Source organism: Hippopotamus amphibius, chromosome 1 (genome assembly GCF_030028045.1).
Source record: "Hippopotamus amphibius kiboko isolate mHipAmp2 chromosome 1, mHipAmp2.hap2, whole genome shotgun sequence".
In the NCBI taxonomy this organism is placed as follows: Eukaryota; Metazoa; Chordata; class Mammalia; order Artiodactyla; family Hippopotamidae; genus Hippopotamus; species Hippopotamus amphibius.
This window is the reverse complement of record NC_080186.1, coordinates 199,665,439-199,690,397: the sequence shown is the minus strand read 5'-3', so window position 1 is coordinate 199,690,397 and position 24,959 is coordinate 199,665,439. Positions and strand designations below refer to the sequence as shown.

The following is a 24,959-nucleotide window of genomic DNA, read 5'->3' as shown; positions in this document are numbered from 1 at the left end:
GATCTGGCAGAGGAAGACTGTGTTTACAAAATCTACTGAAGCAGTAGGCCCTTAAAAACTTCCTGTCTGGGAATAGTAATGGAATTCTTTGTCTGAGACATGATAACTTGTTGCAGGACCCCCAAGCACTCAGCTTCCTAGCTTTATCTGTGTTCTTTATCGGTGTCACACTGATGTCTTTGCTCTTTCCTAAAACTCTATGTTCTTCAACACTTTAGTCTTTGCTGTGTTCTTTTCTCTGAGCAGGTTTCAGAGTCTGAAAAGCTGTGTTTGGATTTTAGCTTAAGGCATGTGCTAATTTGGTGACCTTGCGCAAGTGATCACAATCTCTGACACTCATTTTCCTCATGTAAAATCCGTACTGTAGTACCTGTGTTATGGAGTTATTCAACAATTATAAGAGAAATGGCCTGTGTAAAATTTACAGCACCACAGTGCGTAGCATTTAGCAGACCTCAGTGCTTGTTCATAACTACTGTTTGTCCTTTTTTTTTTTTTTGGTCTAGAGAACTCCCTTTTTTCTTCCAAAACTTATTTGCTGTAGCATTCCTTTAAGAGCTCCCCTTACTTCCACCATGAATTGCTCAACACATCCACATTCTCACATTACTTGAACATTTCTCTTTGTGTTCCTTTTTGTCATGTGTTATTAGTTCTCTGTCTTTCCACTGAACTATGAGCTCATCAAGACAAGAAAACAGGAACAACAAAAACAAACTCTGTCTTATCCCTCTTTGTAATTTTAGCACCTTGCACGTAGTAATAGTTATGGCAGCGTGTTTATGTGCTACATACTGTTCTAAGCACCTTTAATGGATTAACTCATGTAATCCTGAGAACAAGCCTATGAGGAAGATGCTGCTATTATCTCCATTTTGTAGATGAGAAACTGAAACACAGGGGGGTTAAGTAACTTGTCTAAGGTCACATTGCTAAACGGTAGACGTGTAGTGTGAACCTGGGCAGTCTGGTTCCAGAATTCAAAACTTAGCAGACCCTAAATGAATGCTTGTTGAATTGCATTACACAGTGAATATATTGACTTTAGGTGAGGTCTTTCCTCTTCAGAAAGATGGTGTTCTGAAGATGAAAAAGGAGCAAGTCAAATTATTGCTCAGTTTTCTGGTATTCTTGAAACAATATCAAAACAAATAAATATAAAATGGTTAGTGGGTTCCTTTTGAAAGGAAACCTCAAATCTATTATGAATGTGATGGTAAGTATTCAGATTATTTCAAAGAGCAAGATTTTGTCAAATAGCAGGAATAAATACAGACTTTCTGACACTGAGTTTTCTTTTTTAGCTTTATTGAAATATAACATACATATAATAAACTTGCTCATTTAAGTGTACAATCTGATGAACTTTGGCAATTATAAGTAGCTGCAAAACCTCCACACAATCAAGATATGGAAAAATTCCATTATCCTAGAAAGGACCCTTGTGCCCCTTTGTAGGTCGATCCTCTCCTCTGACTCCTAGGTCCAGGCAACCATTGATCTGCTTTCTGTCACTGTAGTTTACCTCTTCCAGAATGTCACATAAGTGGAATCATACAATATGGTAGTCTGTTGTACCTGGATAGTTTTGCTTATCCTAAAGCTTTTGAGATTTATCTGTGTTATTTTTATCAGTAGTTTTTCTTTCTTATTGATATGTAGTGTTTTATATTGTAGATATACCATGATTTATTTATCCATTTGCTAGTTGATGAACATTTGTGTTGTTTCCAGTTTTGGGCTATTATGAATAATGCTGCTATGAACATTCATGTATAAGTCTGTGTGGAAATATGCTTTCATTTCTCTTGAGTGAACACATAGGAGTGGGTGTGCTGGGTCATATGATAAATATGTTTAACTTTATAAGATACTGCCACACTGTTTTCCAAGTAGCTATACTCTTTTGTATCCCCCCCGGCAATGTACTAGAGTTCTGGTTGACTCTGTCCTTGACAACATTTGGTATTGTCCGTCTCATTAACTTTAGCTATTCTGGTGGCTGTTTAATAGTAGCTCATTGTGGTTTTAATTTGCATTTTCTTGATGACTAGTGATGTTGAACATCTTTTCTTGGCCTATTGGCCATTTGAGTGTCTTCTGTGATTGTTCAAATCTTTCATTCATTTAAAAAATTGGATTATCTTTTTCTTATCGATTTGTAAGTGTGTTTTCTAAAGAAAAAATACTCAATACATGTGTATGTAGCACTGAGTCCCTTTGCTGTGCACCTGAAACTATCACAACATTGTTAATTGGTTACACAGCAATATAAAATAAAAAGTTTAAAAAATTATATAACCTTTTGTTAAATACATGGTTTGCAAATATCTTCTCACAATCTGTGGCTTGCATTTTCATTTTCCTAATTGTGTCCTTTGAGGAGCAAACATTTAAATTTTTGATTAATTTCATTTTATCCATTTTTTTCTATTTTGCACTTTTTGTGTCTTGTTTAAAATATCTTTTCCTAATTCAGTGACACAAGGATTTTTCTTCTAGAAGTTTAATAGATTTTTACATTTAGATCTACTATCATTTCAAGTTAATTTTGAGTCTGACATAGAGATTGAAATCCTTTCTATAGAAATGCTTTCACTAGAGTCCTCTCTTCTTACTGATATTCCACATAGCTCATCATGTAACCATGTCAGGTTAAGATGGCCAGGTAGAAACTAGTATAAGAGAGTATGTGGGTGTGAGACTCAGGGAAACCTTTTAAAGTTGGTAACTATTCAGTTTTCAAGGTCCGCAATACATGGTATTGTTGAATTAGGCTTGTGATTTTTTTGTGGGATGTGTAGAAAAAATGAGAAGGAAATATCTCACAGTAATTTTTTGAAATCTTTAAACTTTGGGTGGATAGATATGTTTGAATCAAAGTTAACTAGCTCGAATAAGGATGACTGTACTTGTAACTCTGAGTTTTGTTGAATTTTCTAAATATTAGGTCAAGTGATATTGTTTTGCTTGGTTTTTCCTTTTTTTGCCCATTTCCAGGAAGCACAAAGTTCTTATTTGAAGAGAACAAACACTCTTCTTCTTGCTGCAAACCTGTTTGAAGGACCAGTCTCAGGAAAACTTTTCAGCCTGATGTCTTTTTTTTCCTAGCCTGCCTTTTGCCCATAACCACTCCCACATACTCTGTTCCTAAGATAGTCTGAAGTTTCAGAATGCCAACAAAAAATTCTCTGTGTTTAAGTTGTTTTGGATTGTTAATTATTGGTGGCAATGGATGAGTGTTCAGCACCTTGGAACTTTTGCAAAAGAAACTTAATAAGGATACGTTTGCTGTAGTTGGAAAAGTATTTGATGAACAGCTGACCTTTCAAATGTTTACATGAGTTGAATCTCTGAACTGCTAATGTTAGGAAGGTCCAAGTTCTAATTCAGACTCAGACACTGAATCCCTTTGTAGGGAAAGCTTTTAAATACCTTCAGTTTTCTCATTTGTTTTTTTTTAAAAAAAGGCTGACTTCAGTCACCCACTAATTGGTTAATGTTTGTGAATGTTTTGAGAGGATGAAAAGCACTTTCTCAGACCAGTGCCCTATAGTTCCCTCTCATGATTGTGGTTTGTCATCCACCTGAAGTAAGTGGGTAAGTCATGTACCAAGTTTGCATTGTAGAAAGGAAATGATTCTACAGATCCTTAACCACGGGGTGAAAAAATATGTTTCTTTCACGTAGTTGGTGAATAAAGCTTCCACTGTTCTGAGGGAAAAATGCAAAAGGAGGCCTGCTTGTGTGGATTAGGTCACTTATGAATACTTTCAAAAATATTTACATAAATCTCTACTGACTAACCAATTCTCTGAGCACATTCCATAACAATTTCTTCTCAAGCAATTTCTTTTAGAAATTCATACATGTATATTTTTTGTCCCTTGTGTCTTGCACGAGGCCTGATATTCATGATGCTCAGTTGACTTAAGGAAGCCAATCCATGCAGCTAAAAGAGCTAGAGAGCTGGGCTGAGGAAGAAAGCTGGGGTTGAGAAATTTGGAAGGGCCTCCTTTCTATTGTGGCTTTCCCCGCCTGAGGTCCTATTTCAGCATATTTTTTTCCTTAGATTCAGTTGCTTTATTGCTCGAGTTCCTCTTTTGGATGACCTGTGTTCTTCCGCATCCACCCCAGTCAACATGGCTGTCTCACCCTAAAGCCATTCCGCAAGCTCCCTTTCTGGTTCTGGACATTACCCAGGGAGCAGCAAGTCAGGGTACTTCCAAATCTTCATTGAACATGTCATTTTGAAATTGTTCTAAAAGCATTGATCATTTTGGTTGCAGCTGGAATATGAAGGGAATTCTTAGGGAATCCATGTCTTTGCCATAGTCATCATCTGGTTCACATGAAGCAAGGAAAAGATTGTGTTATTTTTGGAAACAGAAAAAAGAAATCTAGGCACCTGCTCATCTCTGTTGAGGTCTGATCACACATTGAAGGAATGGAGAACAGAGTTCACATTTAGGTTTTTATTTGACCTATAGAGTATTCAAAAACTGAAAAATGAAAGAAAACAAACAAACCCCAAACCTCAAAAACCCAAACTAAAATTTCCAGCATTTAAAAATCTAGAGGTTTCATATAAAAATCTGGAACCTCAGCTTCTTTTGAAAAATCGGAAAGAGTGGTATCTCTGGATCTGCTTTTTGACATGGCAGTGTTGACTAGATTGGATCATCAGCTGTCCCTTTAGGGTGTCTAAAGTCTCATATCACCAGCTTGTCCCCTGGAGATATGATCTGTAAGATTTTACATATTTAGATTACAGGCCCAAATATATTATTTTATTTTATTTTTTAATTAATTAATTCATTTATTGTCTGCATTGGGTCTTTGTTGCTGTGCATGGGCTTTCTCTAGTTGCAGTGAGCGAGGGCTACTCTTCATTGCCGTGTGCGGGCTTCTCATTGCTGTGGCTTCTCTTGTTGTGGAGCACGGGCTCTAGAGTGCAGGCTCAGTAGTTGTGGCACACAGGCTTAGTTGCTCCGCGGACCAAATAAATAAATAAATAAACTAAATCTTTAAAAAAAATGACATATTTGGACCTTTATGTTTATAGTCAGTAATTCACAAAGTTATCCCATAATTCAAATTCAAATATACTGATTTAAATATACTTTGATTCTTCTGAGGGGAAGGTGTACATGTGTTATGTATTATTTGGTTTAAAAAATTAAATTTTTTTTCAAAATTGTTTATCTAGACATTTAGGGCCTTTTAAGCAAAAACCTTTGTGTGACCACTTGACAGCTAAATAAACTAATCTCCACTGTAGTCTGTTTAGTACCAGCATTATATTTATACATAGAAAGAGTAAAATAATAATTGGATACCATTAATACCTTTTTACTGAAAAGTATGTGTCAATTTATGAGATCACTTTTATTCTGAGCTTTTTGTCTATAATTCTGCTTTAATCTGTCAGACATAAATTGCATCCTAGGCTAGGCTTCCTAGTGTTCATTCTTCCTTCCTAATAGCATCCCCATTTCCTTTTGGACTGTTGTCTCTCTTCCATGTAATATAGTCTTGGGAGTTTGGGTCTGATGGTAGTAAATCAAGTCACCTTGGACCCCCACTAGGGAAGCCCTTGGTTCTTAGTCTCTACTGCTAGGTGTGTGCCAAGAAATGGGCATGTGACTGAAGCTTCAAAAGCTGAAGTCGCCTGATTATTTGAATCTTGAGGGAAGTGGTGCAAAGTCAAAAGCAACAGTTGAAGCTTATGCACTCCAGAGGCATTGCTCTGATGGTTAGGTAACTCCCTAGTCTCGTTCCTGTTGCGTTCTCAAGTCTGGTTCTCCAGATTCCCTGTCAATTTCAGGAGATTCCCCAATATTCTGTTTAATTTGCTTTTCTTTCTTTTTTTGGTTGAGTGATTTTCTCTTGCATATAATTGGAAATCTCTAACTGAGGTTTCCTTTCGCCATTTCCCCTGCTACAGCCCTAGTCCATTCCCTACTATCTCTCTCTCTCTTTTTAAAAATAAATTTATGTATGTATGTATATATGTATGTTTATTTATTTTTGGCTGCATTAGGTCTTCATTGCTATGCATGGCCTTTCTCTGGTTGCAGCGAGCAGGGGTTACTCTTTGTTGTGGTGTGTGGACTTCTCATTCGGTGGCTTCTCTTGTTGCAGAGCACGGGCTCTAGGCACTCGGGCTTCAGTAGTTGTGGCACTCAGGCTCAGTAGTTGTGGCTCTAGAGCACAGGCTCAGTAGTTGTGGTGCATGGGCTTAGTTTCTCCAAGGCATGTGGGATCTTCCTGGACCAGGTCTGGAATCTGTGTCCTCTGCATTGACAGGTGGATTCTTAACCACCACGCCACCAGGGAAGTCTCCCCATCATCTCTTGCCTGGAATACCGAAATAGCCTCCTCACCAATTAAAGCAGATATATGTATCTGCTAAAATATTTATAAGTTAAATCAAGTCACTCGTCTACTCAAAACCTTCCAACGGCTTCCCGTTCACTCTGAGTTAAGGCCAAAATGCTTAGTGGAATATGATGTTCACTTTTGTATCCCTACCATATAGAATAATCTTTAGCACATTAATTTGTTGAATAAATGATGTGCCCCTTGGGGGAGCAGTTATATTTTATTTGACTTGAGTACTTAGTATGTAGCACAGTGCGTGGTACAGAATAGGTACATAGTAAATATTTGTTTTTGTTTTTGAGGCTAGCTGCTTTAACTATTAAAAAGGACAGAGTCATCAGGATCTAATCCTTTCATGGTTTCACTCTTGTTGATAAGTGGTTTGTAACAATCATAGGGACTAACTCCGCCTAGAACTGAGCTTATATTCATTTTGGTGAAAAACAAAACAAAACAAAAAAAGGCAACTTGATCAGGATGGAAGTTGCTTAAAGAAAGGCTCAGATTAGTTTCAGCAAGTATTCATAGTCAGCATTTTGGAGGTGAAGCTCTGAGGTTGAATCAAGCCAAGAAATACAATTGATCATCCTAGTCTGCAAATTTCATCTGCAAGTTCAATTGAAGTGTAAGTGGAAAGGGATCATGTTATTAGTTCTCTTAGAGGCACAGATTTCCAGGATAGGAAAATGTGTGTGTGCTTGCGTGGTTAGGCAGACATGGGCTGTCAACGCAGTTTTCCCAGGGACACTCCTTGGAGGGAAAGAAAGGACATAAGAAGGGACTATTCTAATAAGATGTTTCATCCCTCCATCCTCTTCTCCACACTGCCCCCTCCCCAGCACACACCAATTAAACCAAATGGTTTTAGTATTGTGACAAAAAGATAAATATAATTCTAATCTAAATTTAGTTCATTCTTTCAGTCAGAATATTTCTTTTCTTCCTTTTGCAATTAAGCACTCTAATTTTCTTTTCCCACTGCAGAATTGTGTCTTTTTAGGTTGGCAGGGCTTCAAATGGTTTTAGTCATAATTTCTAAGTATTTAAGCTATTTCAGTGATTGAGGAGAACTTGTATGATTATACGATACTGTTGAATAATGGGTCCTTTCAAAATCTCATTGGTCAGTTTCAATTTAGTTAGGAAAAAATCACAAAAGCAAAAACGTAAGTTTTGAGAAACTACCCTTTTTAGCTTCAGACGAACCCTAGGTTGTGTTTTTCTTGTCAGAAGTAGAGGAAAGGTTTTGCTGCAAACTTGGGAGAATAATGCTTAATAACTTTTTTGTAACATGATGAGAACTTTTCCTTCCTGAGTTTCAGCAATTTTGAAAAGCTAATGTACTTTCATTTTTCCTTTATAACTCAACTCTGGAACCCAGAGTTCTTCCTTGGATTGAATTCCCAAACCCCAAGAGCATTTTGCATTTTTAAATTTCTTTTTAATAAAAATAATAAAATGGTACTGGCAATATTTCAGTTAGATAAATCCCAGTTAAGGTCAAGTCCACCTTGTTTGAAACCTGTTATTCAAATCAAAACTACCTGAGGCCAGGGTTGGTTCTATTGTACCCATGTATCTGAGAAAACAAGAATGGAGCCCCTTTAATGGGGGGTAGAGAGTTGACTCTCAGATTCCATCTCCACATATCAACTGAAGAAATAAGATGCCTGTACAAACCTTGAAGCAAGAGTTTACTGGGTTTGTTGTTTTTTGTTTTGGGTGGGGGGAGTGTTGTCTGTTTTAGTTGAGCTTACAGACCTATGGAAGTGGAATTTGTTATGTGGGTTTTTAATGGATATTCAGATAGCAGGGTCAATTTTCCATTTTAATTTTGTGTCCGCTTCAATAAATGTTCTTGTACCTGTGAGGTCAAATAAATTAACTCTCCAGACAGTGTTACCATTTTCATTATTTATAAGATAATGTACATTTGTAGTTAGTGGTGCAATTGTGAGTTCCAGATGGCAGGGGCCATTCTTATTAATTTTTTCATCCTCAGAGCCTAGCACAATGCCCAGCATATAGTAGGTGCTCTGTACTTGCTTACTGTGAATTAACTGAACTAACGGAGCTGTTTGTTACTATAATCTAGGTTTTGACCTATTGAAGTGGCATCTACTATCTCATTGATATATTCTATTTTCCTTACTATGCCATTTGGAAATTCTTAGGATACATATATTAGGCTTATAATAATAGATCCTTGAATTTGAATAACTTTATAAGAAACACTCATATTCATTATTTTAGCATGTTCTTACAACATCTCTATGAAGTCAGGAGGCAGAGTAGCGTAGAGTTTAAGAGATTGTTCATCATTCTTTATTCTGACCCTTAGGCCAGTTCTCTATTTTTTTTTTTTACTAACCATATGGTGGGCGTAATGAACACATTATTAATTTCTAACAAAAGACTTTCCTCCTAAAGGCTTGTTGGTTTTTACTGTTAAAGTAATGCTGGGGAATTCAGAAATCAAACTTCTGACACCTTTACATTTTTGGCATGAGTTTAAGGTTTATATTTTAAGTAGCTATTTCCAAATTGAAGTTCAGCATGATGGAAAAGTCAACTCTGGGCTATCTTGAGGATTGTTTACTTGGTGGATTAGTTAGACAGTTGTTGGTTTATTCCAAGTTTGCCTTCTCACTGGGGATCCCTGAATGTTGATATGTGCTCACAGATTACAAAATAGTTTTAGTAGCAAATTCAACATAATGGAAGTACCTTCTAAATTATTACGCGAATACACCTGTTTAACTCCCCAATAGGGAGAATTGAGAGATGATTTTGTGAATTCTTATACATTAAAAATCTTATTTAAGGTTTGCTAACATTAAAAAATGGCCTGTCTTTTCTTAAAATTGTTTGCTTATTTTTCCTCCTCTGCTTTGCCTATTTCAAGGTCTTTTTTATTCTCTTCTCTTCAAAGTATGAAGGCCTGTGGTTCTATTCAGCTGCCTCCTCTTTCCGTGAATAATTTTAGTTGATTCTTTCAATAAGACAGGCAATATTTATTTGGTTGGTTGATTGATTTCTCAGAATTTTAGATCTGGGAAGGTATTAAGTTTCTCACCAAAATGTAATCATCCTGATTATCAAGGTTGTCCTTGTGTGTGCTCAGACCAAACTCTCTCCATTTCCTAAAATTTTTTGTTAAGATAGAGCTAATTAATGCCATTAAAACTTATTATTAACTTAAAGGAGACCATAGTCAGTTTTTTTGCTTTAAATATCTAATCCCAAATCTTTAAATTTTTTAATTCATTTTCCTTTTTAATGCCCTTTAATTTTAAATATCTTCAAATATATACCCAACTATACAATTGACTCAGATTTAACCGTAATTCATTAAAACTTTCAAATTTTTTATATAAATGTGTAAACTCTGTAAGGGTAGAGACCTTACTTTCTTCCTTATTTCTTATCCTATAGGAATTGTCTGGTACCTTTATAGGAGGAGTGTCATACATGGTTATTTGCTTAATGAGCAAAATGAGAGTAGTTCATACTTGTATTTCTTAATTGCAACAGTAAACATGTTAATCTCATATAAATGTTAGACAAGTTATAAGAGTGGTAACAAAACAATGCAAATTGTTTCACAGAACTGAGGGTTACAGCAGCTATTAATGCGTAATAATGTGTACTGAAGATATTGGTAAAGTTATCTTAATCTTATTTTATTTTATGTCCTATCACCTTGTTTACCCTGTCCTTTGATGTTTGAATAGGACATCAATTGACTTTGATGACTAGTCTTAGGTAGTTAATGTCTTTTCCCCCTTGATTAAATTTTTAAAAGACTATCCCCATTCTTAGAACAAAATGTCACACTGGGGGCAAAGATGTGACAGTTTATGTGCATTGCAACTGTCCATATCTTACCAAATCAGGCTCTGGTTCTATGCAGATTATTCTCAGTCTGTTATTTAACAAAGAGGATTTTGCAGCCTTTAAGAGCAAAGCAATCTATTCTCTAAAATTGATGATAGGCTTTTGCTTAACATTTTACATGGTATCTAAAGTGCCCTTAAATTTAAAGAGTGAACTTTTGGGTTGCTAGCCCAGTGATTAAGAACTTTATAAATGTCATATTTTGTGGATAGATATGAATAATTGTAGTTTCTTATTTACAATGACCTCAGTGCTTTCCCTTAGTGGTGGGGCAGGCATCTAAAGGTTAGCTCTTTTAAAGTTCAAAGCTCACTTAGATGGTGAGACACTGGATCACTTGTGTGAGTGAAGTTTTCATTTGATGTGGAACTTTATGAGAGAGATTTGGTGTTAGAATGCCTACCTTTCACTCCTGGCTCTGCCATTTGCAAGCTGTGTGGAAGTGCTGGCAAAAGATTTGACTTTTGTTTCTTATTGGCAAAAATATAATAATAATAGTACCTCCCTCATAAGGTTGTTATGAGCTTGAAATGGGATACTTAGCTTAAAGCACTCAGTTAGCACTCAATAAAGGTCAGATATTATTCTTATTCTTTTTCTATGAGGTATCTCTACGTTTCTTTTTTCTTTGGCATCAGCATAACTTTGGCTGGGAATTACCTGACCCTGAGGACTAATTATTTCAATACCTACTCCTGAGGATTCTCCCTTTCTTCCCCTTCTCCTCTTTCCTCCTTTGCAGACCAGCAGTGATGTGGAATGCAGTCTTCCTAATTTGTTGCCCCTTTCATTTTCAGAGTTTTGATATTACTTCCTAAGAGAAAACAGTTTAGCAACCATGGTGAAGCGATAAAGCTTAAATTCTACAGAGTTCTTACAGCTATGATCTCGGGTATGATACTTGCCTCCCTTAAAGAGATATCACCATTCATTTAAGCTATTTAATGGCAAAAGTACTTGCTTTCTCCTTTCTCCACAAATAGCTTCTTCCAGAAAGATCGGTGCAGTGGGTGATGGGCTTGTTTGATGAGGTGACATCCATTATAGATTTCTGCTTTATGCAGGAATAGTGCCTTGGGGGAGTTCTTTGCAAACCCAGCACAAAGTCTATTATGTTATTAATTTCTCAAATTCAAAAAGTGCTTTTTGGTAGCTTAGTATGGGATTTCTGATTTTATAAAACAATATGTCACTGCAGTTTGATGGGGAGTCTGTATTGAGAAAGTCTGTGCAATTTATCTTTTGTAAGGATATTGTTGAAGATGTGTTTCATGCTTTGTTGTCCTCTTTTGAAAGACACTTGGAAAAACTTCCTGTCTTGTTTTATTGTCACCTAATTATTGATTTATTTTTCTAAGTAACTGTTCTATCTTAGGAATCATACTGTATAACACTGATGAAGCTCACCTTTTCTGACATTTTGCCTTTTTAAAATTAACCTCATAAGGGGGGAAAGTGGGGGGTGGGGTGGAGTGGGATGAATTGTGAGATTGGGATTGCCATATATACATTAATATGTATAAAATAGATGACTAATAAGAAAAAAATCAAATTGTACACTTTAAATATATGCAATTTATTGTATGTCAATTATATTTCAATAAAATTCTTTTTAAAAGGAAAAAAAATCAACTTCACCTTTTTTACTCTTTCTTTTTGTGTTTACATTTTGACTTAGTAACTTTGTATTTTAAATATCTTTGTAAGCCACCTTAAAGGTTTCCAGAAGCCAAGGTAGTATATATAAGCTGTCATATTTGTAGGTATTCAAATTATGGTATTCTAAACATCCTTCATTTCCTCACAATTGCAGTTATCATTTGTTCATCTCTGTATGCCACAAACTGTGCAGAACACTTTGTAAATGATCTCTTTTAATCCCCACAACAGCATTATGCAGAGGATTTTTTTTTCCTTTTTGTAGGTGAGTAAACTAAAGTGTGGAGAGGTGAGGGTCATAAAATTAGTAAATTAGGAAGCCAGATTTTGAACTCAGTCGGATCCAAACTTGAACCCTAGTCTTTACCATTTTTAATTACTTGAAAAAGGTGAATTGGTCTTCCATGTTTTGAAGGCTTATTGATTTACAGCTTTTGTATGTTAGGAGAATAAATATGTTGGCTATCCAAAATCTTTATTGGCAATGACATTTGAGGAATTCAATGTCCTGGCCTTTAAAATGTGTTGAAATAATTTAGCATTATTATCAAATGTAAAATTACAGATTAAAGAGGACGTAATAGACATTTTTACTTTCAATCACCTCCAAGATAATTTTACCTGAGTGGATTTAAAATTTGTAGAGGGTGATCACAGGAGATCATTAGATGCATTACTGCAAATTATGTTTTTTTGGGAAATTGTGAAATTCAATAATTGCTCATGTGAAGACATACTATTAGGGAGCAACTTTCATTGTTGTTGGTTTTAAAAGTGAATTGTAAATTCATCTGAAAATGAGCTAATATACTTGAGTGTTGCCACTTGCTGTGCCTGAAAGCTGGAGTGATTTATCTCAGCCACACCTTCTGGTTGTACTGATGAATTGCAAAGGAGAGAAAGAAAGGACAACCTGCTTTCTTCAGCCCTTGACTGAGAGTCCAAAGATCTGTTTTCTTTATTTTTCAGTACCCTTTATGGTCTTGCGACAGAATATTAAGTGACAAGAAAAAGGTGTTTCTTTTCCCCTCTTTTTTTTTCTCAATTCCTTTAATTTATTTTTTCCCTTTTTCCAACAGTTTTGGAAAGCATCCTCCTTCCAGGCATTTAAAAGCTTTTTTGGCATCTTATGCTGCCAGTGTTAACACTGGCAATTGGTGCAATTTACAATAGTGCATTAAATATAAATTTCATTTTTGTAACACTTGCTTCAAATTGATTTGTGATACACTTTACTGGTAATGATAGATGTGTATTATGAATTATTGCATGTTTAGTACATGCACTTAAACTATATGGTGGTAAGCAATTACACGTTTATTTAAGAAGTATTAATGCGTCTCTACAACTTAATTTTTGTCATGCCTCTGTCAGCTTTGCAAAAGGCCATGATGAGTTTTTATGTCCTTGAGTTAGATCATTTCCGTTCTGGGAAAGAGACACTGAGCAATTAGAATAAATGATTTTAAGCCCTTTTTAGAATTTTAAATTAACTTCTGACATAAACCTTTCTCATCTGGGTAACTTCTCAGACTTGAGTGTTTTTGTGGCATGCCTTGTTATCTTTGTGTGATTAGAACATTGTTTGTAGGATATGTGAGCACGTAGCAGATTATTTCAAATGTTTTGGGGCCCCCTGAGGAGTACAGAGAAGCACAATATTTTCTAAGCTTTTCTGGTCTGTTTCTTTTTTGAATGGGGGCATTTGTTTTGGTTTCAATTGCACTGTATTTGATTTTAGTCTAACCGATGTTTCCTCCGCCCTGGCCTCTGCACAGTTCTGTTTTCCTTAGAGCACTCACCTTCAGTAAGTCTAACTTTTCTCTTTGAATCCTTAGTTCTCCAGAGACTTTCTGGCTTCTGGTTTATTTTTTATTGTTGTTTTAGGGTCTGTGCCTTTACCAAATTAGATCTTTCCCCCAATTTGACCTTGCTTTTTAAAATAGAAGGTGAAAGTGATACTGTCCTCCAACTTTTCTTAACTTCAGCTGAGGTTTGTGTGAGAGAACTAAGCTCTACTGAAATTGATTTGAGTGGTTGTTTTTTCAAATCTCCCAGGAGTGGTACTTAAGTAAGTACCCTTCTGGATGCATTGGAGAGGAATTCATTCATTTCATCCAATGGATGCCTTTGGGCATTAGGACTTATCTCCCTTGCAGAACCCCAATTTAGAAGGACAGTAAGACTTCCTTTGAATGTACATCAAACAAAGGAAGGGGCAAGATGACTGAATGGGTGGGGACCTTTAACCTATTATCTCATTTAATGTTGGAGTTTGCTTGAAAGCTGTAAAAGTAATTAGGACCATTGATAGTGCTTCTGTTAGACCTTTCCTGATTTTTTTTTAAGGCTTATAGATGACCCAGGCTAAATTGAGTATGTTTGATTCCTCTTGCAGCAGAAATGATAAAACAAAGACCCTGAGACCCTTGAGCTGCCCGATGGTAGGAATTATGTCCGTTTGTACTCTTCTCTATCCTTAGCACCTAGAGTTTCTGGCCTATTACAGGTGTACAATAAAAAATTTTTAATAAAAGTAAAACGTAAACTAGACCAGATATACTGCACACATTTATTCTTAATCTCCTCCAAGATAGTTTTACGTGCTTTTATTTTAAATTCGTAGAGATTTTAAACAGGTTATGAGTCTGGTTATGGTCTCCCTGAGCCCTCAGATCTTCATTAAAGTGAGTAAAGATTCAGAGAATGCTGAGTGTGAGTGGATTTGTTTTGTAAACTTGTGGGTGAGACAGGCAACTATCAATAGAAGCACATATTTTTCACCAGAAGTCCATTGCGAGAAGCTGGGATGTCCTGATTCCTAGTCCTCTGGCTGATGCTGCACCAGATGAGACAAAGCAGAGATTATAACAGGAGATGCTCCCCAACAGGAACTATCATGAATCACTGCTTTTATTGGGAAGAAATTGTTCACAGTAATATGAAGACCTTGATACAAGCGTGACCATCCCTGGCACAGGAATACATGAAATAAAGATCTTGGTACCATTTCTAAAATAATTAGGTTTAGAGTGACATCAGAGATGTTTTTCTACATTATATGTACTAAGAACAATCTGACTTCAGTGACAGGGACTCCATTGAAAACATAAAATCATTTAAAAAATATAACAAGGCTTTGACAAGTACAAACATTTAAACAATTTCAAAAACTATGAAGCTGTTTCTAAAAAGTATTAATTGTTATTGTATTGTCTTGATTACCTTTGTTTTTTTCCCCAGAGTGTGGTATAGTAAGGAATTCCTTACAATTAATTGGGCTTTGTTGAGATCAGTACGCCAATCTTGTAACATTAAATCCAGTGCCATTCATTTTGCTATGGACAAATGCACCAAATAAGGAAACAAACATCTATTTCAAAAATGAAATGAGGAAAAATAAAATGGTTGAAGGATTGATAGGGTGAATGGAGGTAGGAGATGAGGACACAGGAGGCAGAAACATAGGATCATGATGAAATCCTAAGACGATGAGAAAAAAAGAAACTTGGTGAGATCTAGTTATCCCCAGGCCATAGAGCTGAGGGTTCAAGGACATCCTATCTAGATCTCAGGAATTAGGGAACCTTTGCTGTTGTCTAGGTAACATTAGTCAGCATCTTGAGTTATTCTCCCAATATCATACCCCCTTCTCCCCCCTTTCCCCATCCAAACCCCCACCATGCATCCCATCACTTACACTAAAACCTAGGAGTCATCCTTGACTCTGCTTTTTCCTTACCTCCCACAACTAACCTATCAGCAATTCTGAGGTTCTGTTTCCAAAATAAAGTTTCAAACTATTTACCGTCTCCAATTTCACTGCCAATCCTGGTCCTAGGACACCATTGTTTCCTTCCTAGACAACTGCAAGAGAATTCTAATCTCCATTCTAACCACCCTTTTCTCACCCCTGCTGTCTGTGCTCCTTCCTTCTACAGCAGAGAGATATAGGAAAACTAAATAAAACCAAGGTTCTTCCTTGTTAAATATCCACCAGTGGGTCCCCTTAACCCTGAGAATAGATTGCACACCCCTGCAGTGCTAGAGGGAAGCTGATCCCTCACCTTGTGCCACCCACTCTCAGCAGGCTCCAGCCACACTGCCTCACTGTGTTTTGGGTGCCAGGCTTTCTCCTGCTTTAGGGCTTTTGTTCTTACTGCCTCCTGGACACATCTTTCTCCTTTTCATCCTGTCCCCACTTTATCATCCTTCCGTGTTGGTAAAATGTCCCTCCTTGAGGAGGTCTTCTCTTCCCATTCTACTGAAAATTGTCCTCCTTTACCAAATTGCTTTATTTCTTTCACAGCACTTGTTAAGATCTATAATGTTCTATTTCTCTTTCTACCAGAGGCAGGAACCTGTGGCTTTTTCACTGCTGTATTCCTGTCGCCGTTGTATAGTAAGCATTCCATAAATATTGGTTGAGTGAAAGAACTCTTTATTCAGATGTTCTCTCTCCTTATGGCTCAGAGACTCCTCAAGCCTTGATAGCTTGTATTTTGACTTTCATACAGCTCTTTTCTGTTCCCCTCACCAAACAAATCTCCTACAAATCTACTCATGCAAATAGGCCTCCAGTGGGGTAAGGAGCAATCTCTGGTTGTCATAAGGACCCAGCTGCTAGTAGGAGCATGGATTGGGCTGAAACTGGGACTCTTTTTTTTTTTTTTTGAAGTATAGTTAATTTACAATGTTGTGTTAATTTCTACTGTACAGCAAAGTGATTCAGTTATATATAAATGAATATATATATATATATTCTTTTTCATATTCTTTTCCATTGTGGTTTATCACAGTATATCGAATATAGTTCCCTGTGTAGGACCCTGTTGTTTATCCATTCTGTATGTAATAGTTTGCATCTTCTAATCCCAAACTCCCAATCCATCCCTCCCTGCCCTCCCATCCCGCCTTGACAACCACAAGTCTGTTCTCTGTGTCTGTGAGTCTGTTTCTGTTTCATAGATAAGTTCATTTGTGTCATATTTTAGATCCCACATATAAGTGATATCATATGGTATTTGTCTTTTTTTTATTGAAGTATAGTTGATTTACAATATTATGTTAGTTTCAAGTGTACAGCACAGTGATTGTTATACATATATATATGTATATATATATTCTTCAAGTTCTCTTCCTTTATAGGTTATTACAAAATATTGAGATTAGTTCCCTATGCTGTATAGTAGGTCTTTGTCGGTTGCCTATTTCATACGTAGCAGTGTGTATATGTTAATCCCAACTTCCTAATTTATCCCTCCCCCACCCCCCTTTCCCCTTTGGTAGTCATAAGTTTGTTTTCTATGTTTGTGAGTCTCTTTCTGTTTTGGGAATAAGTTTTTTTTTTTTTTTAGATCCCACATAAAAACAATATCATTTGATATTTGTCTTTCTCTGTCTGGCTTACTTCTTAGTATGATAATCTCTAGGTCCATTCATGTAGCTGCAAATAGCATTATTTTATTCTTCTTTATTGCTGAGTAAAATTCCATTGTGTGTGTGTATAGATAAAGAAGATGTTATTTATATAACATCTTTTGCCATTCATTTGTTGATGGACACTTAGGTTGCTTCCATGTCTTGGCTATTGTAAATAGTGCTGCAGTGAACATTGGGGTGCATGTATCTTCTTGGATTATAGTTTTGTCAGGATATATGCCTAGGAGTGGGATTGCTGGATCATATGGTAACTGTTTTTGTTTTTTTGAGGAATCTCCATAGTGTTTTCCATAGTGGCTGCACCAATTTACATTCCCACCAACCAGTGTAGGGGGAATCCCTTTTCCTGACATCCTCACCAGCATTTATTATCTCTTGTCTTTTTGGCAGTAACATTCTAAAAGGTGTGAGGTGATATCTCATTGTGGTATTGATGTGCATTTCCCTGAGAATTAGTGATGTTGAGCACCATTTCATGTACCTGTTAGCCATTTCTAATGTATTCTTTGGAAAAATGTCTATTCAGGTCCTTTGACCATTTTTAGTTGGGTTATTTGTTTTGTTGCTCTTGAGTTATATGATTTCCTTGTATATTTTGGATATTAACCCATTATTGGATATATGGTTTGCAAATATTTTTTTCCATTCTGCAGGTTGCCTTTTAATTTGGTTGATGGTTCCCTTTGTTTTACAGGAGCTTTTTAATTTGATGTAGTCCCTCTTGTTTACTTTTGCTTTTGTTGTCTTTGCTTGTCGTGTCAAATCTAAAAAATCACTGCCAAGACCAAAGTCAAAAAGCTTATCCCCTATGTTTTCTTTCTTTCTTTTTTTTTTTTTTAGCTCTGTATTGGAGTACCCTATGTTTTCTTCCAGGAGTTTTATAATTTTAGGTCTTATGTTCAAGTATTTAAACCATTTTGAGTTGATTTTGCTGTCTGGTATAAAATAGGGGTCCAGTTTCATTCTTTTGCACATGACTATCCAGTTTTCCCAACACTGTTTACTAAAGAGACTATCCATTCCCCAATTGTATATTCTTGGCTCTTTGGTTATAAATTAACTGACAATATGTAATATATGCATGGGTTTATTTCTGGGCTCTCTATTCTGTTGCATGTATCTGTGTGTCTGTTTCTGTGCCAATAGCATACTATTTTGATTACTATAGCTCTGTAATATAGTTTAAAATCAGGATGTGTGGTGTCTCCAGCTTTGTTCTTCTTTCTCAGAATTGTTTTGGCTGTTAGGAGTCTTTTGAAGTTCCATACAAATTTTAGGATTTTTTTTTTCTGTTTCTGTGAAAAATGCCATTGGAATTTTGATAGGGATTGCATTGAATATGCAGATTGCTTTGAGTAGTATAGACATTTTAACAATATTGATTCTTCCATTAGCACAGAATATCTTTTCATTTATTTGTGTCTTCAATTTCTTTCATCAATGTCTTATGGTTTTCAGTGTACAGGTCTTTCACTTCTTCCATTAAATTTATTTCTAGGTATTTTATTCTTTTGAAGCAATTGTAATTGAGATTTTCTTAATTTCTCTTTCTGACAGTTCGTTATTAACGTATAGAAATGCAAACGATTTTTTATATTGATTTTGTGTGTTTTGCAACTTTACTGAATTTGTTTATTAGTTTTAAAAGTTTTTGGGTGGAGTCTTTATGGTTTTCCATATATAATATCATGCCATCTGCAAATGGAGACAATTTTATGTCTTTCTTTCTGATTTGGATTCCTCTTACTTCTTTTTCTTGCCTAATTCCTGTGAATAGGGTTTCCAGTACTATGTTTAATAAAAGTGGTGAGAGTAGGCATTCTTGTCTTGTTCCTGATCCTAGAGGAAAAGCTTTCACCGTTGAGTATGATGTTAGCTGTGGGCTTGTTATACATGGCCTTTATTATGTTGAGGTACATTCCCTCTATACCCAGTTTGTTGAGAGGTTTTATTGTGAAAGGTTGTTGAATTTTGTCAGGGGCTCTTCCTGCACCTGTTGAGATGATCATGTGATTTTCATTCTTCATTTTGTTAATGTGGTGTATCACATTGATTGATTTTGGATTTTGCATCCCTGGAATAAATACCAATTGATCATGGTGTACGATTCATTTAATTTATTGTTGAATTAGGTTTGCTAATGTTTTGCATCTATGTTGATCAGGGATACTGGCCTGTAATTGTTTTTCTTGTAGTGTCCTTGTCTGACTGGTATCTGGGTAATGCTAGACTTGTAAAATGAGTTTGGAAATATTCTTTTCTCTTCTGTTTTTTAGAAGAATTTGAGAAGGATTGGTAGTTCCTTAAATGTTTGGTAAAATTCACTAGTGAAGCCACCTGATCTTGGACTTTTCTTTGTTGAGAGGTTTTCAGTAACTGATTCAATCTCTTTAATAGTAATTGGTCTGTTCAGATTTTCTGTTTCTTCATAATTCATTCTTAGTAGATTGTATGTTTCTAAGAATTCATCCATTTCTTCTAGGTTGTACAATTTGTTGGCATATAATTGTTCATAGCTCACAAGCCTTTGTATTTCTGTGGTATCAGTTTTAATAGTTCCTCTTTCATTGCTGATTTTATTTATTGAGCCCTCTTTTTTTCTTTTCCTTGGTAAGTCTAGCTAAAGGTTTATCTATTTTGTTTATCTTAAAAAAGCTTAAGCATCACATAAGTTTTGATGCATTGTGTTTACATTTTCATTTTTCCCAAGATTTTTAAAAATCTCTCTTTTGATTTCTTCTTTGACCCATTGGTTATTCAATAGCGTGTTGTTTAATCTCCACATATTTGTGAATTTTCTAGTTTTCTACTTGTGATTGATTTCTAGTTTCATACCAATGTCAACAGGAAAGATGCTTCATATGATTTCAATCATGTAAATTTATTAAAACTTGTTTATTAATGTTTAACTAAATTTATTAACAAATTAAATTTATTAAGGCCTAACATATGATCTGTCCTGGAGAATATTATATGTATATTTGAGAATAATATGTTTTCTACTGTTGTTGGATGGACTGTTCTATAGATGAATGTAAGAGCCATCTAGTCTAACATACAGTTTAAATTCAGTGTTTCCTGATTGATTTTCTTTCTGGATGATCTCCCCAGTGTTAAAGTGGGATATGGAAGTCTCTTACTATTATTGTATTGTGGTCTATTTCTCCTTTCTGTTAATATTTGCATTATATATTTAGGTGCTCCTATGTTGGGTGCATAAACACAAATGAATGTTTTATTCTTTTGATGAATTGACCCCTTTATCATTACATAATGACCTTTTTTGTGTGTCTTGTTACTCTCTTTGGCTTAAAGTCTATTTTGTCTGATATAAGTATAGCTACCTCTTCTTTCTTTTGCATTCCATTTCCATGAAATATTTTTTTCAATCATTTCATTTTAAACCTGAAAGCTGAGGTAAGTCTCTTGTAGACAGCAAATTGTTGTTATTATATTTTTATCCATTCAGCCATTCTTTTTTTTTTTTTTCATTTTTTTTTTTTTTTTTACTTTTTAGCTGGACCCTGTGGCACGTGGGATCTTAGTTCCCCAACCAGGGATCGAACCTGTGCCCCCTGCAGTGGAGCGTGGAGTCTTAATTGCTGGACCACCAGGGAAGTCCTCAGCCATTCTTTTTGATTGGAGGATTTAGTCCATTTTCATTTAAATTAGTTATTTATAGGTATGAACATAACATTCCAATTTTGTTCATTATTTTCTGCTTGTTTTGTAATTCCCTGTCTCTTTCTTCCTCTCTTGTTCTCCTTCCTTTGTGATGTGATTATTTTTGTAGTGGTGTACTTTGATTCCTTTTTCTTTTTCTTTTATGTATCTGCTATAGGTTTTTACTTTGTGGTTACCATGAGGCTTACATAAAAAAAAGTATATTAACAACAGTCTGTTTTAATTTAACAACAACTTAATTTCAAATGCACGCAAAAACTCTGCATTTTTATCCCTCCTCATTTTATGTTTTGTTTTTGTTTGAATTAGTTATTGGCTGTGTTGAGTCTTTGTTGCTGCACACAGGCTTTCTCTAGTTGCGGCAAGCAGGGGCTACTCTTCCTTGCGGTACACAAGTTTCTCACTGGTGTGACTTCTCTTGTTGCGGAGCATGGGCTCTAGGCACACAGGCTTCAGTAGTTGTGGCGCATGGGCTTAGCTGCTCCATAGCATATGGGATCTTCCCAGACCAGGGATAGAACCCATGTCCCCTGCATTGGTAGGCAAATTCTTAACCACTGCGCCACCAGGGAAGTCCTTCATTTTATGTTTTTAATGTCATAATTTATAACTTTTTACATTGTATATCCACTAACAAATTATTGTAGATATAGCTGTTTTTAATACTTTTGTCCTTTAACTTTATACTAGAATTATATTACCACCACCATTACAATATTAGAATATTCTGAATTTAACTATATATTTACCCTTACCAGTGAGTTTTATACTTTCATATGTTTCCCTGTTACTAGTTAGCATCTTTCTAATACAGTTTTGGTTTTATGTTTATATTTTCATTTTGATAGTATTCTAAAAAAATTTTACATGAGCATATTTTGGATGACCTGGAAACCTATTTTGTAACAGTGGACTGTAGTAGCATTTCAGTGCCCTCATTTGCATTTGTGTTTGTGATTAATACACACCAAGTGAAGGTCAAATGGTATTAGTTTCTCCATTGAAGAACAGAGGTTTTGCAATAGTTTAAATAAAGTTGTGTTCCTTGACCTTTGTTTCCAAATATGTATGCCTACATTACTCCTTTGTGATAAGCTGTCACAGAACATTGATTTTCTTAGGGTTTCAGTGACAGTCCTCAAGGGTCCCTGGAAAAGCACAGTGGGGAAATAGAGTGAGCAGAACTCTGCTCTTCCTCCCCTACATCCATCCCGCCTACCCCCTCACACCCCCTTCAACTAAGCAGCTTTATTTTCTATTTTGTATATGACTCTTCTTTGAAACAAACCTGTTGACCAATGGTTTCATGATCTCAAAACAAATTTTTTAAACCACTGGCCTAGACCATTGAAGCTCCAGGTAAGAATTTAAAATATTATAAGAATTTGTAATAAAAAACACTTGGCTAAAGTTTGACCATAATCTTATTTTCAGGAGCAAAATACGGGTAACTCAGAACTATAAGCACAAGTAAGTTTCCATTTAAAGCAAAACAGAGCACATTTCAGTAACATGAAGCATTGAAGTGGGATACTTCACAGCTCTTATGTTACAGAGAATTTTGTAGAAAACTTCAGGGCCCCTCAATGAATCAGAGGTAGAGCTAAGACTAGAACACAAAATTCCTGACTCTTTTTCTAGTACTTTTCCCATTATTCCGCCTCTTCCTCACACCATTTTCGCTCAAAATCACCTCACTTAAAATTTCTAGGGAAAAATACGTTTTTTTCATGAGTGTTTTGAGGCACAAGAACTGAAAGTATCCTTTGAATCAGAGTGGACACATTTGCAAATCTCTTGATTTTTCTTTTGTCTGGTCACAGCTTGTTCTTTTCTACACTCTTTTCTCTTTGCTGCAGCAAATGCCTTACATATAAGTAAGACGTTTTAAACATTTTATGTTCGTTTGTGAGATCCTTTGGAGTTAAGACGTGCAGGCATGGTTACAAAAGAAAGCAATATAATTTTGCTTCCACTGGGGCCTGACTCTTACCTGTCAACTTCTTAGTATTTTGAATGCTCTAATCTGAAATACACTGATATTCTTATTTGGTATGTAGACTGCTCTTTACCCTGCTCCTTGTAGCATGTTGTCTTTGGTCTACTTGTGTAGAAAACTTAATATAAAGTCCAGTGGGTATCCCTCAAGCTTGCTCCTAAAGCTCACATTCTGGAGGTTTACTAAGACTGGGACATCTTTTTCTTCTATTTCTAATATCGGTGCTAACCAAGTTGGCTAGAAAACTGTAGTGTTATACATCTATTTGTTCTTTTAGTCTACAAAAACTCTAAAATTTCTTCCTTTTAGTGTTCATAGTCTTCAAATTTAAGATTAGCTATTTTTCTATTGAAGACTTTCATTATTCTCTTTAATTACTTTATTTCTAATTAATTACCTTCCCCTATCTCTCTTCCCTTCCCTCCCCTCCTTCCTTCAAAACACATTCATTGACACTGCTTCGTGTTAAACAGTGTATGGTTATAACTATAGCTGAATGTTTAATGGTTAGATTGAGTAGTTCCAGATGCCATCTTTCATCCGTGTCGCTGAATGAAGCTTGGACTGTGTTGAGTGTGGAGGAAACAGAGCCACTCTCAAGCATTCTGCTAGCTTTTCTCTTTTCTGGCTTCTCTCTTTTTTTTTTTCCCTAGATTTACCCAGGTGGGTTTGTGTTTATTCGTTATACTCTGTGACTCTTGCTGACTGGACTTCTGGTTTCAGATATCACCTGTGATTGTTGATATCACCTGAATTGAATTTATTGTTTTTGGTTTTCTTGTGTATGGTTTCCTACTTACATATACTGGACTTCATTTTATTTTTGAAAATGCTGTTTCTCTGACTTGTCACAGCCAATTTGAACCCTTTTTCAACTTCTAGGAAGTTAACAATTGCACTCCAGTGGAGGCAAGTAGAGACTTACTGGGCTCCTTTCTCTTATGTAGGTCACTGATAAAAATAAACAACTTGGTGCTTTTTCTCTTGATGCAGAAAGTGGGTTATTGTGGGCCCGTAGAAAATATCTTCTTATTTTACTGTGTTACAGTATTGCTTCTAGAGAATGATCATGAGTCATTGCTGCAGTTCTGGCATTCATTTTTTTCTGCATATTCCCCAGTTAAATGTAACATATGACAATCATGCTTGATGTTTTATTTTATTTTAGAATACATGCATATGAAGAGTATGAAGAGGTTAAATCTAAAGCTCCATCTGACTCTTTTGTGGTAACATGTTATCAGCCAGGTGTGTAGTCTTCCAAAAATATTTAAACATAAAGGCACATTCAGAGGGTTTTTAAAAATAGTTTCACACCATACATGCTATTCTGTAGTTTTCTTTTATCACTTAAATGTACATTGTAGCATCTTTCCAGGTTAATGGATAGGCACTATACTCTTTTTTATATCTGCATAATATTCTATAATATGGAGATACTATAATTTATAGTCATTACGCTATTGGTATACATTGAGATTAATTCTAATTTTTTGCCACTAAAAATATTGTATAACAACATTACAGTGTTACAGTGATAACCCTTATGCATATGTATGTTTTCATTCCAGTGCTTTTACTGCTGTAGGATAGATTCCCCAAAGTACAGTTGCTAAGTCAAGGTGTATATGTGTTTCTTACTGCAACAGGTATTGCCACATTACTTTGCAAAATGTTGTAGCAATTCATGCTTCCATCAGCATTGTAGGAGAGCGTCTGTTTATCTGCATCTTTCTGGACACTGGATATTTTTACTCTTTTAAACATAGTCCAAAAGCTGATGGTTAAGAAACAGTATCATGTTTTATTTTGTATTTCCCTTTGTCCACTGATAAGGTCAATGTCTTTTTTTGGTTTGTTTGTTTAAGTTTTATGACCATTTGGATTTCCTCTC

At 35.6% G+C, this 24,959-nt stretch overlaps 1 long non-coding RNA gene across 2 annotated transcripts in view; it reads left to right on the top strand.

Annotated features, from left to right (window-relative positions):
- The window catches only part of LOC130855344 (uncharacterized), a 238,017-nt gene that overhangs the window by 142,648 nt on the left and 70,410 nt on the right, over positions 1-24,959 (top strand). The window contains exon 5 of one of the 2 annotated variants that reach the window (XR_009054304.1): positions 20,900-21,027. The exons of the other annotated variant lie outside the window; for it this stretch is intronic. This is a non-coding gene — a long non-coding RNA (uncharacterized LOC130855344). Of the gene's footprint in view, positions 1-20,899; positions 21,028-24,959 lie in introns of those variants that run through there. 2 annotated transcript variants of the gene reach the window in all.